Genomic DNA, 15,279 nt, shown 5'->3' with positions numbered 1-15,279 from the left:
TGTCAGAAGCTTGCTACCCTCTACACTGAGTAGAACTTTTTCAAAAGCTTCCCCTTCATCTAATATTCTCAAACTGGAAATATACTTTGCCCAAACCCTCCCAAGCTATATGTGTGATGTAGGTCCATTATCCTCTCTCAGCTTCCATCTTTCAGAATGGACGTATTTCAGATTTGCTAAAGTTTTATCGTGCTTTTAATTAATATGGCAATCAGTTAATGGTTACTTATCATGGGCCTCCTATGATTAACGTGTTATGGAACTGGTGAATAAGACAGATATGGTCCCTGCCTAAGTAAATCTTGACTGATTGATTTTAAGTGAGCAAGAAGGTATGCAAGAATAGTTCAGATGCTATGAAAATGTAAAGCAAGGGCCCTAACTTAGTCTTCCTGAGAAGAGGCATCAAGCAGGGTTGAGGATGATCAAAGTTAGGTAGTCAATGCAAGCATCCATCAGGCTTCCAGAAGTCGGCTCCCACAGTTGCAGAAGTGGGGGGCAAGCACCTAGCTCACAATTGACCACATGGCGTGAATCAGTCCACTGAGTTTTTGGCTGCCAAAATTCTTTGCCACTCCGGTTTGGTGGTCATTGATTCCCAATTCTTAATATTGCTCTTGGAACATATTGGGAGTGTATTTATTAAACGACTTTGAATGCTCTTATAGTTGCAAAAATAAAAAAATGCTATTTTCCACATCCACGAGCCGCTAATCTGAATGTGAATAAATATGGATGAGCAGTAACTTATGCATATATTGAAAATATGCCTTCTTAGAGATCTATAATGCTTTTTCTCACTCTAGAAGCCTCATAAAAAAAACAATGGAATGCAGTAGATTTTAAGGATATACATTTTACCAAAGGTACCAAAGCCTTTACTAAACTTCAATCCCTTAGTTGAAGAAAGAATGTTGTAAAAAAAAAAAAAATCTTGTGGACTGGCTCTTGGGAAGTTTGTAAACAATTTCTTTCTTTTTCTTTTGTGTCCTTCCATAAAGTAGCCAAGCATTATTCCTATAAGCTATCAATTCTAACAGAAGGCAAATCACAAGTATTTATTAACTTTCTGGAATTCTTTTTTTTTTTTTTAGCTTTTTTACTGTTTATTATTTTTGAGAGAGAGAGAGAGAGAGAGAGACAGAAAGCAAGCAGGGAAGGGGCAAAGAGAGAGGGAGACACAGAATCGGAAGCAGGCTCCAGGCTCTGAGCGTTCAGGACAGAGTCCGATGTGGGGCTTGAACTCACAGACCACAAGATCATGACCTGAGCTGTCGTTGGCCGCCCAACCTACTGAGCCACCCAGGTGCCCCTAACTTTCCTGAATTCTTAACATTGCTTGCTAATCCCTTAAAAACAGTTCCCTCTTGATCTGAAGGTAATGGTAGCAATAAAAATACACATTATAGCATCATTAGGAATTGTTTGTTTTGTCTTCAGTCTCTTCTGAAGTTCCTCCACTGGATCAGCTGATAATGATAGCAATCAAAAACATACAGCATGCAGGCGGGGGGCAAGAGAATCCCAGGAAAGACATACAAGACGTTCAATTGGGATTTAAAATTAGATGGAACCAATGAGCCAGAAAACAGACAGGGGAGGCTGCTTGACAGTCTGTAGCAGCAGCAGGAATGAGCATCCACAGAGTAGGGGTCTCAGCTGGGCAGATGTCTGTGCCAGAGTGAGTGAGTGACAGATGAGACAGGATGGAGCAGCCTCCATTCTGGGAAGTGGGTGCTGTCACTACTTGGTACAGTCTCCTTTTGAGGGAGTGGTCCCACTCATTTAAGGAAGGAACACTGTAGATAGAGTTAATAGATGTCATAGTGGACCTCTGCAAAATTTAAGTACAAACCATGGTGTGATGTTCATTGCTGAACTATCATATATTGAAGTCCAGGGAAGAAACCACCCAGTTGATGTAGCACTAGCGTATGCAAGCCACGTGAAGTGCATCTTCCCTGCTGAATTATGAGAGATTTCCAACATTCTTTATTCCATAAACCAACATTGATTGCATACCTATCTTGTGCCAGATTTAGGATATTTTTTTGTCCAAGTTGTTAAACAGAAGGGAGGCAAGAAAGCAAGCAGCAGGAAGACCAGGTAGAAGTCTCCCGAAATATTCCTCAGAAGAGAGGATGACGTTCAGGGTCTCACAAAAGGAGAACTTCAGCATTTGCTCATGGAATGGATATGGCGTATGGGAGGAGAGGAGTCAAGGAGGAACCTGCTGTTCTTATGGTGGGCAAATAGAAGAAAGGAGATTGTATTTATCAAGATGGAGGGTCTGTGGGAGGTGCTGGGGAAAAAACGGAGAGCTCATTTTGAACATGTGAACTTTGACAACTCCATTAGACATCTAAATAGAGATGTCAAGAAAGCATTTGGGGATACAAGTCTAGAACCCAAGTGCTGAAGGATCACTTTGGGGGTTGTTGTTATTTAAATAGTATTTCAAGCTATGAGACTGGATAAGATGCCCTAAAAAGTTACTCAGCTTAGTATTTGAAATAGCTGTTAAGTAGATCCAATTAAAATGAAAGGACATATTAACTTAAAAAATCATTATCCAAGGAATCATAAAGATAGAACTTATAATTGGTCTCCTGAGAGAGGTGGACAGATCCGTAGAAGACTGGATCTGAAAACTATGTAACCCCAAAGACACACAGCGATTGTATCATTTATGCCTGTCCCCAAAGTGTCACAGAGCACCTAAAGTATAGATGACGCCCATTCAATTTCTGATAAGTGAATGGATGGATCGATGAATGAAGCTTGATGGAGAGGCAGTCAGGCTTCCCAGAGACAGGGAACCATGATTGTAGGGCTTGGGTGTCCCTGGGTCTTACACTTTTTAATTTAATTTAATTTAATTTAATTTTATTTTATTTTATTTTATTTTATTTTATTATTGAAGTATAGTTGACATACAATGTTATATTAGTTTCAGGTGCCTCACACTTCCCTACTGCCTTTTTTCTTAGCTATTTACGACCAAGTCTTAGGATGTGAAATCCCTGTCTAATTCATGGTGTGAAAATTAACCCTACTGTCTTCTTTCCTCTCATAATAGGAACTCATGGATGAACGCTCAGGAATCACCAGGCTGAGAGAGAGAAGGGTGAATAAGCCAGAGAACCCCCAGAACAGCTCTGGGGAAGCAGCACTGTAGGCTCTTATTTCTATAGTCACCTTTTATTTTGCAGCTGCATTTCACGGCGAGGAATACCAATGAGCTGAGGCACGCTGCTAATTGCCAGATCAACATAACCTCTAGGGAGAAAAGCAAAAAAGCATTCCTATTAACTTCAGCAGTGGAATAATTTGAATCTCCTTCTAAGATGTCTTGTCTCTTTTTTGGTTAATTACTGTGGCAAACCTTATTTTCTCTTTAAATCAAGCCCTGCAATGCCCTTAATTCAACTGGGCTGCTACTAAAGTGCAGCCTTCAGGGGAATGAACTAGGAGTCTTTCATCTGAGAAAAAATAAACCTTCTTGGGGGTTATAGCTTTGTCACTGATCTCAACAAGGATGGCATAGTGTCAGCCAGCCTGCATCTGTCAGGGGGTGGGGGGACAGCCCTCCCACCTTACCACCCTGCTTCCAGGAGAAAGGTGAGGATGCTTCTGTGTACAGTCACCACTCACTTCTGTTTCCTCCCAAAAACCATCATCTCTCTTATGCAATGTGAAGTGAACACTGTTCAGAAAACTTTTTGCTTCATGTTGGCCAGGGCAGATTCGCCACGGGCTCTGGCCAGGACAGCTCTTGCTTGTTGAGCATGTACTGTGTGCTGAGCACCTTCTGAGCACCCTACCCAGAGGCGATCATTGAACATAGCAAGCCGAAAAGTCATTACTATGGTATAGCCTGACTGCAGAAAAAGAGAGGGAGGGGGCTTAAGCAATTTGCCAGCTGATGGGCTGCTAGTGCTAGTGCGGGAGAAGACAGGGCTGCAGGATCCAGACATAAACTCAGAATCACAGCAGGTTGGTGCCCTCATGCTCTCTAATTGGATATTTTATTGTTTTGTTGTTCAGTTGGACGGTAAGCTTCTAGAGGTCAGGGACCCCTTCACAGCACTCATTCCCGGGGTTGGTTGGGGGAAGCCACCTCTGTGAAAGCTGAGCCAGACAGCAGGATGTTGAGCAGGCATTGGCCAGGCATCCTGCCCTGTGGCCTCTTGGCATTGCAACATGCATGGACTCTACTTTCCTATGGAAACTTTTATGGTGCTGCTATCCCTGCCCTTCTAGAGAGTATGTTCCCCGAGAACAGGATCTATATAGCTTTCTATCTACCAGCATGCCTCTTCTCCTAACTGCCCAAGGTAGCTAACAGAGTAAGTCACTCTGCAGAGTGCTGTATGTACAACGTCCTCTTACCCATCCTGGATTCACTTATTGACCAATGCAGGGTTCACTGGAGAGGGTGAGAAAATGAGAGATGGCGTCTGCTGAATAACTTTTTGTGTACACACATGTATACCTCTCCTGTAAGATCTCCAAACAAGACTTTATGTTTCTCTTCTTTGAATGCCCCATCAGCTAGAATAATACCTGGTCCCCAGTACCTGCTTAATACTTTTTTTTTTGTACGAATACATCACACAAAAATGCACTTGAAATTTTTTGGTCTGTTCAATGCTGATGATTCTTTTCTTTTTCTTTTCTGGTATGTTCCCTCTCCATGGGGAGTCATGAAAGCCAGTATTCTATTCAAGAAATTTTTTAAAGAATGTAATAAGAGTAAAAAGATCAAAAATGAACTCAAGACCAGTGGTTTTAATTGGGACACATTTCATAAACAACAGTAATGTCTCCCCAATGATTTTAATATTTTATCACTTATTGTTATAAATTGTGGCATTTCTTAATAAGTATGCATATATGTAGTTAGTGCTTTTATGAATGCAAAGCTTGGCCTTATAATTACATATTACTGAGTCATCATGATTAATGAAATTCATGGAAAGAACACCAAGAACAATACCATTTCATAATAGAGAATAAATCTGCTTAACTTTCTCTATGGAATTTCTGATAAATGATGTGTATAGAATTTTACCAATAAATGAAGCCGAGATTCTGGTTTGAGTCTTATTTTAAAACTCAGTACACCATAATAAGTACTCATTATAGACCTTTTGTTTGCTGGGCACTGAAGATCTGGTCAATAATACACATACATGACTAAAACCCTCAGGATGCCTAGATCTGACACTTTCCAAAATTATCTATAATCAGGGTTACATAAAAGAAAAGAAGTAACTGTTTGAACGTATTGTTTGAACTGTTTGATCTTTTGAAACACAACCAGTGCAGAAGTATTTCTATGCAAAGAAAAGAATCAATTTTAATTTCTTTCTGATATGCAGCTTTGTTGGAGCTGGGAGATAATTTTTCAGATGCAAGGATCTTTTCAACACCTTTTATCAGCATAGAGAAAGAAAACCAACATTTATTGAGGAACTACTAGCTCAAATGTTAGTGATAAGGATCACATACAGACTTTTAAACAATGCATATTCTTGGGCTCTGCCACCAGAGATTGTGACTCAGGAGGCCCAGAAAGCTGGGCTGAGATTGAGTGCCCTTAAAACATTATGAAAAACACTTTGTCCCTCTACAGCCATTAACTGAACTGACTCTGGCTTTGTCCCAAGAGACTGGCTCCTGATTCTTGAGGTGCCCTCAGCTTTCGATTTCTACTCCTCAAACTGGTGCTCCTTCCCTACTCCTGTAAGACTCCTTTTATTTCAAAACCTAGTTTCCTCATTCCCTCAGCTGCCAGCAGTTGGCATTATGTGAAACCAAGCTGTCGGGAGTGACCACAGCCTCACAGCTGGCCCGGATTCCTGACACAGATGCCCTCATTTAATGTGTCCCCTGGCCCCCTTGGGGGTCACAGTTTCGGCTCCTGGCCTATTCCCTCACCCAAAGCTCCCAACCCAGCCAGCGTCTCAGGTAGTACTAAGCCACTCCATTCAGGCCAGGGGGATCACACTCTTGTTTCTCCTTTGGAAGGTATTTGAAGAATTCAGATCAAAAAGATTTTCACATGAACATGGGTCTCTTTAAGATAATCATCATCATCATCATCATCTAATACCACAAATATATAACAACATTAGTGTGAGCACTTACTGAAGATGCACTATGTGTTAGGCACTGTGACATCACCTTGTTCCTTCTTCACACAGCCACGTGAAGTAGGTCTGTTGCTGTCCCTACATTACAGTTGAGGGCTCTGGGGCTCAGAGATTTTTGTTGCTTTGTCCAATGTCAAGGAGGGAGCCAACTGAAGAAAGTATCTCCAGCAGAGCAGTTTTAGGCAGTGGAACACAAGGACACTATCCAGAGGCAGAGGAAACTTTCCAAGGGTCTACAAAACTGTCACTGACAGCTCACTCATAACCTTAAGTACAACCTTGATCAAGTGGCCCAGGACATCAGGAAAATGTAAGGAGACAATCAGTGTATTATTTCAGGTAGCGTTAACTGGGATAAAAAGTCAACCCCCCAGATACATAACAACTTGTGTTTATTTCTTGCTCATGCTCCAGTTCTAAGTAGTTCAGGTCACTGGAGAGTTTGGCTCTAAGCAGCCTCTCAGAGGCCCAGGCTGAGCGAGGTTCTGCTGCCCTCAACTTTCACAATTGCTCTGGTCACCTCTATCCAGTTGTGGGAAGAGGAGAGAATCTGGAGCATTACACAAGAGAAGTGTTGGGCCTGGCCAGGAAGTGGGTCCACCACCTGTGGTCCCCTTTCATTGGCTGGAACTCAGCAAGTTGCCCTACCTAATTGTAAAGGAAACTGGCGAAGGTTGTCTGACCGAATATCCAAAAGGCAGGACAGAACCGGTTGGTGTGAAGCCAGCCGTCCCTGGCCTGGTGCCTCTTCCTACCCTCCAGAGAGCATTCATACATGGCTCATGCTTCTATAGAATGCACCAGCTCCCTTCTCTGATGGAGACAATCTATGTCTTATCCTGCCAGTGTGTCAAGCTTAAAGTCCAAGTTCTCAGGGTGCATGCGGCCCCTCCAGCTGATCTGAATGTAGTTCCATGCACTTTAACAAACTTAAAGACAAGTTAAAGTTGTTTTTCTACCCCTCCTCACTGCCACCACACTCATTCCTAACTCTGAAGGAGGGACAAGATAACCACAATAAAAACGTTCCATGTGGAAAAGGGAAGAATGTGACACACACAGCAATTGCTGCAATGATGAGATAAATCCTGTCGGATAGAATTTGCAAGGTCCTTCTGCCCTCGCATGGGGCAAAGTTCCTTGATTCAACGCCATTTCTCCTCTCCAGTCTAGAAGGAAGTGCCCTGCCCACTTAGTCCTGTGAGTCTGCCTCTGGAAGGTTCTTTCTGGTTCCTTATTTCATGTGTTCACTATGGAAGGGAACTGCAGGACATTTGACAGTGAAGGGGAGGAAAACAACCATTTATCCTCTCCTCTCTTATCTACCAGTGACTGGGGCCCACAAATTAAACCGACAAGAGCCAGATTAACAGGAGAAAAGGTATGCTATGCACGCATATGGAGGCTTTCGTAGAAAAAGAGTGTAGACTCAAAGAAGCGGTTAGACGTAGGGGTTTATAAGCCATTCTAACAAAGAGTGATAAATTCTGGAAAAGTGACAAGACAAAAGGAAGAGGTTTGGGCTTAAAACTGTGGGAAGGTGGATACATGGGTAAAACTAATGGAAGATGAAGATTATTTAAGGAAAGTTTGCTATGCAGATCCAACTTGGTGCCCATTTTTCTGGAATGGTGGTTATTTGCCTCCTGGTATGGGAGAGGGGAGGGGAAACCCCTTCAGGAATGAAAATTTATGCCCTGCTTTTAAGCAGACAGAAGACAGAGACTTTTTTTCTGTATAAGCTGGGTTTTTTTTTTTTTTTAATATTTATTTATTTATTTATTTATTTATTTATTTATTTATTTAAGAAAGAGAATCTGAAGCAGGCTCTACATTCAGTGCAGAGCACGACACAGGGCTTGCTGCCACCACCCGGAATCATGACCTGAGCCAAACTCAAAAGTCAGACACTCAACTGGTCTGAGGGTCACCCAGATGCCCCTGCTTTCACTGCTTCTTAATTGCCTTCAGCTCGAATGTTTCTTATGTCACAATGGCATATCTTGGGGTGACATGTTCTGGTCCCTTTCAGTAGGGCTGTGAGCTTCCATGGCCACTTTCTACAGGTTGGAAGGCTAAGGTTTCTTTAAGATTCAAAGGCTTTTGGCTAGGGAGTTTTGTTATTCTGTCTATTCTCGTTGGCAGGGTAATTCCTCCAATTCTTATGATCTGTGTGAGCCCACTCTCTATTCCACATGTCAGGAACCCAAGGACATTTTCTAGATTAACTCTCAAGACTGCATTGTTTCTGTTTTCTTCCTGGACTCCTTCATGTAATGGCATGCTTCCTTCATGTAATGGCAAGGCCATTGAAGCAATTGCTTGCGGCAAGGTCACATCCTTGATCTGATATTTGCCACAGGGATGGGCCACTTTATTTAACTAAGGCCTGATGAATTCTTACTGCTCAAACCTTTCCTCGGTCCTTCTTCTAAAAGTTTATAGCCTAGATGTTATCTGCTGTTTTTAACCCTGTGAGACCCTATATTTATTCACATTTTCTGCTCTCTTTTATTTTTGCTTGCAAACTGGTCAAACTTTTCTAAATTATTCTCTTTCTTACAACACATTGTTAAATGCAGTGAAGGGCAAGCAGCATATACAAGTGTTTCTAGCTCTCTTCCACCACTTTCTATAAGGTCACAGGCTCTAGAAGTCCTCAGCCAGCTTACCAAGTCATGTTAGGCAATAATTTTACCACATGTTTTGTTTTGACCTAACAGGATCTGTATCATTGTGGAGCTGTTTTCAACATGTAGCTTCCCAAGATCACAGGCCTTCTCCATCTAGTTGTAAAGAGGGGAGGAGGCTGGGATGTGGTGAGCACTGCTACCACTCACACCCCATTGGCTATTGGTTACTCTCATTCCTGTGGCCACACACAACTGCCAGGGAGGCTGGATGATGAAGGGTAGCCGAACACTCTGTATCAAGGCCTCTGGAAAATGACTCATGGCCAGTGACTTTCCACTCACTCCATTAAAGTCTGACTCTGGCCACCTTTTAGCCTCAGGAGCACATCTATGTTCTGGTGCAGAAGTCCGGCCAACGTTGCCTCTCCCTAATGGGTGTATGATGGAGTGGTGGCCACAGACGTGGGAAACTGCCTGCTGGCTCTGCCTTCCCCAGCCCTGAGTGCCTGGGTTCTGTGTATTCCCCTCTGCACTGCAGAGACAAGAGTAGCTCCTGTCTCTAGGATGCAGCACCTGACAAATGAAGACTGAAACTCATGTTTTCATCTCAGAGTACATTTCCTAAATGCCTGAAGAAAAGAAGGATGTAGCTTTTGGAGAACATCTAACGAAGTCTGCTACAACTCGGAAAAAGAAGCTTGTTCTCACCACCTTTAGACAGGCTTCAAGTCATCAGATCGACATGATTCATCTCCCTAGAGTTTTGGTGTTGTTATTGGTTTTGGTCTTGTAGGATGAGGGCTAGGAAGAGGAGTTGTTTTTTTTTTTTTCCCTGCCAAAAGCTCCTCACATGCCTCTGCCCTACCTGCACCCCACCTGGGGGGACTTCATAAACTATCGACCCTCTCCATTGGGAAAGGAATGATACACTTGACATTTGGGTTCAAAAACTCTTTAAATCCCAAGTGCTGCCTTTTAGAAACTTCTTGGTCAGTTGGAATGTCACTGTCCCATTGACCTCACTGGGTGCTGTGGTAGCACACTGAACTCTTAAACTTCTCTAGAGTTCTCCTCCACTGCCCCAAGCCAGCAAGAGATAAATCAAAATGTCAAGGTTTTATCCTGCATGCATATCCCATTAACATCTCCATCATTCTTGATAAGCATTTAATGGAGTACAATAAATGTTTTAGCACTGAATCAGGGCAGACTATGCACTCGGGGACTCCTGGAAGACATCTGGGAAGGGAAGGAACATGGACAAGGCACAGGTTGTGGTCACCAGCCTTGAAGGATTTGCAGACATTCCTCAGTGATGTGCTAGGACCACTGCCAAGAGCCTAATCTAAGGAGAGAACATTAAATCCAAATGCATGCTGGTAAAGCATGTAGGCTTCTTTTAGATAGAAGAGTTACTTTTCAGTAATAAGAATTTAAATTCTGGCCTGTCCTTTAAAAGCAGAATTGCTTTCATCACCAAAGAAATGAGGTTGGGAAAATGCATATCTTGGGCAGGTGCATATACATTCATTCATGTTCCATTGATCTGAGTTACATGACCAAAGCCCACAGTTAATGAGATGGAAAGGGGAACCAGTATTTTGTAGTAGTTTATGAAAGGTTCCTCAACCCATGTGTGGTAGTTATGGGTCAGATATGCCATGTTGTTGTTACCTTGCTGATGCTGCCTTCTGTAGCCACAGGGAATTCAGTGAAACCAGTAGATTCTGAGCGTAAGCTGTCACACTTTCTGCACATAAAATTAGTTACCTGGTCAGAAGCCTTGCCCTATGAAGTGGTATTGAGACAGGGAAACTAAAAGGACCCATGAAAAACTTTTTTGCTCCTTTCCTTGCTTCTGTTCTTGCTAGAATCTGCATCCCTGCCTTACACACACCTTATAGAATAGATAATGTATGTCCTCCTTGTAAAGGTGGATTTAATGATTTCTTTGGAGTCTTCCAGCACAATAGATAACATCTCAGGAGTGATCGGGTGGGGTCATCATGAATAGTTTTCAAGACTGCTGACTCATCAAGACCCCTGGTTCCGCGGCAGAAGGGACTTACAGAGAACACCTAAAAACTCATCTTTGTTCACAGATTACTGAGAAGACATGTGCACCAGACCATCATCCTCAGTAAAAACCCAGGCCCCAAAGAGGAGACTCACTCTCCTTTCCTTTCCGAGTCTTCTCGTGATGCTCAGTCCATACCTACACTCTTCTCTGTATCTTTTATAAATTCTGCTTTCACTTCTTCCCCACTAGTGTTTGATTTCTATCCTGCAAGAAGCCAAGGACACTCTTGGCTCATCCTTTGGGATACCCTTCTGGGTTCTCACACCCAGTAAGCCTATATCAGTATGACAGCAGATGAGGTCTTTAAAAGTTCACTGACAGAGGCTGTGGCAGAACTATGGCAATAGGGAATCCAAATCCATATTCAGTGTAAGTGAGGATCTCAATGAAGAATTCTACATCCCTTTCTTCTACATGATGAAGGTGGGGGTCCAATGCATCCAACCAGGTGGCTAGTTGGCCACCAAGAAGACAGAAACAATGAAAACAGTTCAAAAACATATTTCTCTGTGTTTTCTCATTTTGTGAAAGAGTATTTCTGCAGAGTTTTGTTTAGATCACCTTGAAAACAAATCATCATCACAAAGACCTAGTTTTATTTTACTTTTCAAATGTAAACAGATGAAACCTCTCTGAAAAAGCATCCATCTTCAAAGTCTAGCATCCATCAGTGTTCTCTTCTATTAATTATTTAGATGTATTAGACTGAAGAGATCAAAATATGATAATAATAATACCACCACCAACAATTCATATTCACTAGGTGGTAGGCTCTGTGCTAAATAATTTACATGCACCGTCTAAATTAATAACTGCAATAATTCAATGAGTAGGTACTGTTATTAACTTTATTTTACATGTGAGGGAACTGAACTTGAAAGAGAGTAAGTAATTTACACAAGGTCATCTAACTAGTGTAAGAGGCAGGGACTGAACCTTGCCTTTCTAATCAATAATGTGATTCCAGGTGCTTGCCATAAGGCATGGTTGTTGTTGCTGGTTACATTGCCGCAGAGCTGGGTACTATCCTAGCCTGTGTGGCTGAAGATATTTGGGGGCTCTGATTTCCATCACACTTGGATCGTATAAATGAATAAGCAAAAAGCAGTGTGTAGATTTTCCTCTCTGACTACCCATATCATCAAAACCTATGCTCTTTCTGCTAGAACATACACACACACACAAACACACACACACACACAGTGTAATATATATATATATATATATGTATATATATATATGCATACATATGTATACCTATACACACGTATATACAGATATACACATAATGCATGTACAGACCCCCTGGATTGAAAATTAAAGCAATTGCTTATGTTCTTGTCTCTTGCCTGTAACTTTCTTGTGCAGTTTTTCTCACACTGGGATCACAGATCCATCAGCCTCCTCAGATGTATTTTCAGGGTTTTGTGTTTGCTGTATGTGTATTTTAAGTTGTATAGTCAAGAAACAGGTGGGGTAGATAGAAAGTGGTTGCAAATCCTTTACTGTTCCTGCCTTTAAGAGGTGGTGTCTATTTCTCCTCCCCTTGAACCTGGGCTGACTTCGGTGACTTGCTTGACCAGTAGAATGTAGTAGAAATGACATTAAAAGTCTTCTGAAGATAGAGCATAAGAGGTCTCCATCTTCTAACCCTGCCATCTTGGTGTATTCTCGCTGGGGACTATAGGCGGCCTTTGATGAAGTCTGACAATCCTGAGACTGCTATACTGGAGACACCTCCGGCCAATGGTCCCCGCTGTGCTAAGCCTTCTAACCATCCCTACAAAATGTCAGATGTGTGAATGAAGCCACCTTGGAGCCCTTGGAGCAGCCCATCCACAAGCTGAGTACACAAGGCAGAAGAATCATCAGCCAAGTGCTGCATGAATATGTGAATGATGCAATTACAAGATTTAATAAAATGGCTGCTATTTAGCTCTCTGAAAGTTAATTCTTAGGCAGCGATAGACAACTAGTCCAATAATGTACACCTATTCCAAAGCATCTCAATCTGGATCTACAAACGTTTTTGGTAAGCAAAGATAGTAAATATTTTAGACTTTGAGAGACATAGAGACAGCATCTGACACAATTATTCAATTCTGTTGTATCATTAAAGCAGCCATAGACAATGTGTAATGAATGAGCCTGGCTATTATCAATAAAACTTTATTTACAAAAATGGACAGCAAGCTGGATTTAGCTGCAGAAGATGGTTTGCTGGCCAAGCACTGTCATATTTTGGTATTTGCTTTTTTTTTTTTCCTTTTAATATTCAAGTTGGCCTCATGTAGTACTACTTTAAATGTGGGTTATCGAGACAGGAATGCAAATTTAATGCTGAATGATGTAAAAACACACTCTGTAAATACATTTTACATAAGAGAAAGTGTCAGGAGACTTGGTCTATGATAGGATAGATAAAGGAATTTAAAGGGAGTTGCCCTATTGCAGTCCATACCCAATTTGTGCGATTCAGCTTTAACAAAGCAATATTGGGTCACATCCGTGTTGCTAATGGAGATTTAATTTATTTGGTTGCTAATTCCTGTTTAATTTGAAAATGTTTTTGATGTATGGTTGTGTGAAAACTACAAACATACAGAACTTTTGCCTAGTTTTATATTGAAACACATCACGGCATTATTATACTGAAGATAAATTGAGTCGACTGTGGGGGACCAGGAGAAATTTTTTTTCTTATGAGTGCTTTGTACCTTCTCTGTGTGAAAAATGTAAGAAATACTGCCCTTAGGCCCCCACAGCCATGGTGTTGGTCACCATGACAACCATTCATTGACCTGTGTTTGGCTAGCTCATGTTGCTGCATTTTCAATGCCAGTATACAGTATCTCCACTTAAGGTGTTTCCAGAATCTTCCTTTGATTCAGAAGTTCCTGTTTGGTGTCCATTTAGCTGGCTCCCATAGGTCCAATGAGTCTTCATAGTTTCTTTTCTGTCTGGTCTGGTTAGCATTTTTGGTATATATAGTTTCTCGAGTAACATTCCCCCAAATACTGATACCAATTTAAATTAACAGCTGTTGAGCCAGCAATATTACAAGGTTGCTCTCTTCCTGCTGGCCCATGGCTAGACTACATCCCCAATGACAGTCAGGCAAGGGGTACGTGACTGATTCAGACATGGGGACTGTGGGCAGAAGTAGTACATACCGCGTCAAGGCCCCTAAAATGTCCCATGGCATCCTGCCAACCCTCTCTTCTCTCATCCTGTGGGGACATGGAGAGAATGTGTGGAGGGCTCCAAAGCCATCAGGGGATTGGAAGAGCCTCAGGTCACAGGAGCCTGTGTCCCTTTCACCACAAGGAAGGGTGTCAGCCAAACACCCTATTGAACTGCCACCTAAGCAAAATTCACATCTGATATTGGGATTGATTTCAGCACCAAATCATCCCTAATTTACAGGGGGAAACTATCATTGTTGGTACTTTCCTGTACAAAATTGCGTCATCCACATTCTTCTCTTGAATCTTTGGCATGGAGCATTGCTTATCAGCTAATGACGCCAGCAGATAAGCAAACAAATAAACAAGTAGCAAAGGAAGATACATTGTAAACTTAAGGAATACATTTTAATTTGTAGCTCAGCAATTTGTTTTATTGTTCTTCAGGTATGTCCACGGTTATAATTTTGTATTGACCACATAGGAGAGACAGATATTTCGCAGAAAGAAAGCTATTTCTAGTATATCAGTATATACTATTTCTAGTATATAAGATGAATGCAGCATATTGATATTTGAAAGTTTCACGAACATCTTCAGGTGTTGTAGAATCATTCAGTTAAAGCACGCCATGAATAAGGACCACATCCCTGAACCATGAGTGTTTCTGATTTGTGTTTCATTCAAAATTTTGCCATTTTGCAACTTTGGTATATGGCGATAATAGCATGAAACAGTAATTTAAGGTTCTTTCCTGGTAATCCCTAGTACTCCTGGCTCTTTCTCCAGCTCAGGGGGTGAAGGCATGTTGCCATCAATCCTCAAATAAGGAATGTATCTGTAAAATAAAGAGAAATAAAGAGTCAGATAGTTAGCTTCTGATTTTCTTTAGCTACAGTGGGTTTTAAGACAGAAAATTTGGAAGACTGTGCCATTATGAAGAGCTAGTTTCATCTATATCCAGGCTGGCTAAAGATTCTCCAAACTGTAGGTGGGAGAAAAATCTAGAGTGGAACCAAGAGAAGTAGACACTGGTGGCCCAGAACTAGGAGCCATTTCCCCCACTCTCCCCACCCTAGGCTGACTCCAAGGTCAGGGTATTGAAACAATCCCAGGGTGGGATTCTCTCCCCAAAAAGAGAGAACACATGACTTGCTTTTCCTGGGGAACCATGGGAGGCAGCGAGATACGTAGTACCCCACATCCAGGAAGGTGTAAAGTAG

The sequence above is a fragment of the Lynx canadensis genome, chromosome A3 (assembly GCF_007474595.2).
Source record: "Lynx canadensis isolate LIC74 chromosome A3, mLynCan4.pri.v2, whole genome shotgun sequence".
NCBI classification, from domain to species: domain Eukaryota; kingdom Metazoa; phylum Chordata; class Mammalia; order Carnivora; family Felidae; genus Lynx; species Lynx canadensis.
The sequence above is the reverse complement of the archived record's forward strand: the minus strand, read 5'-3'. Positions refer to the sequence as shown.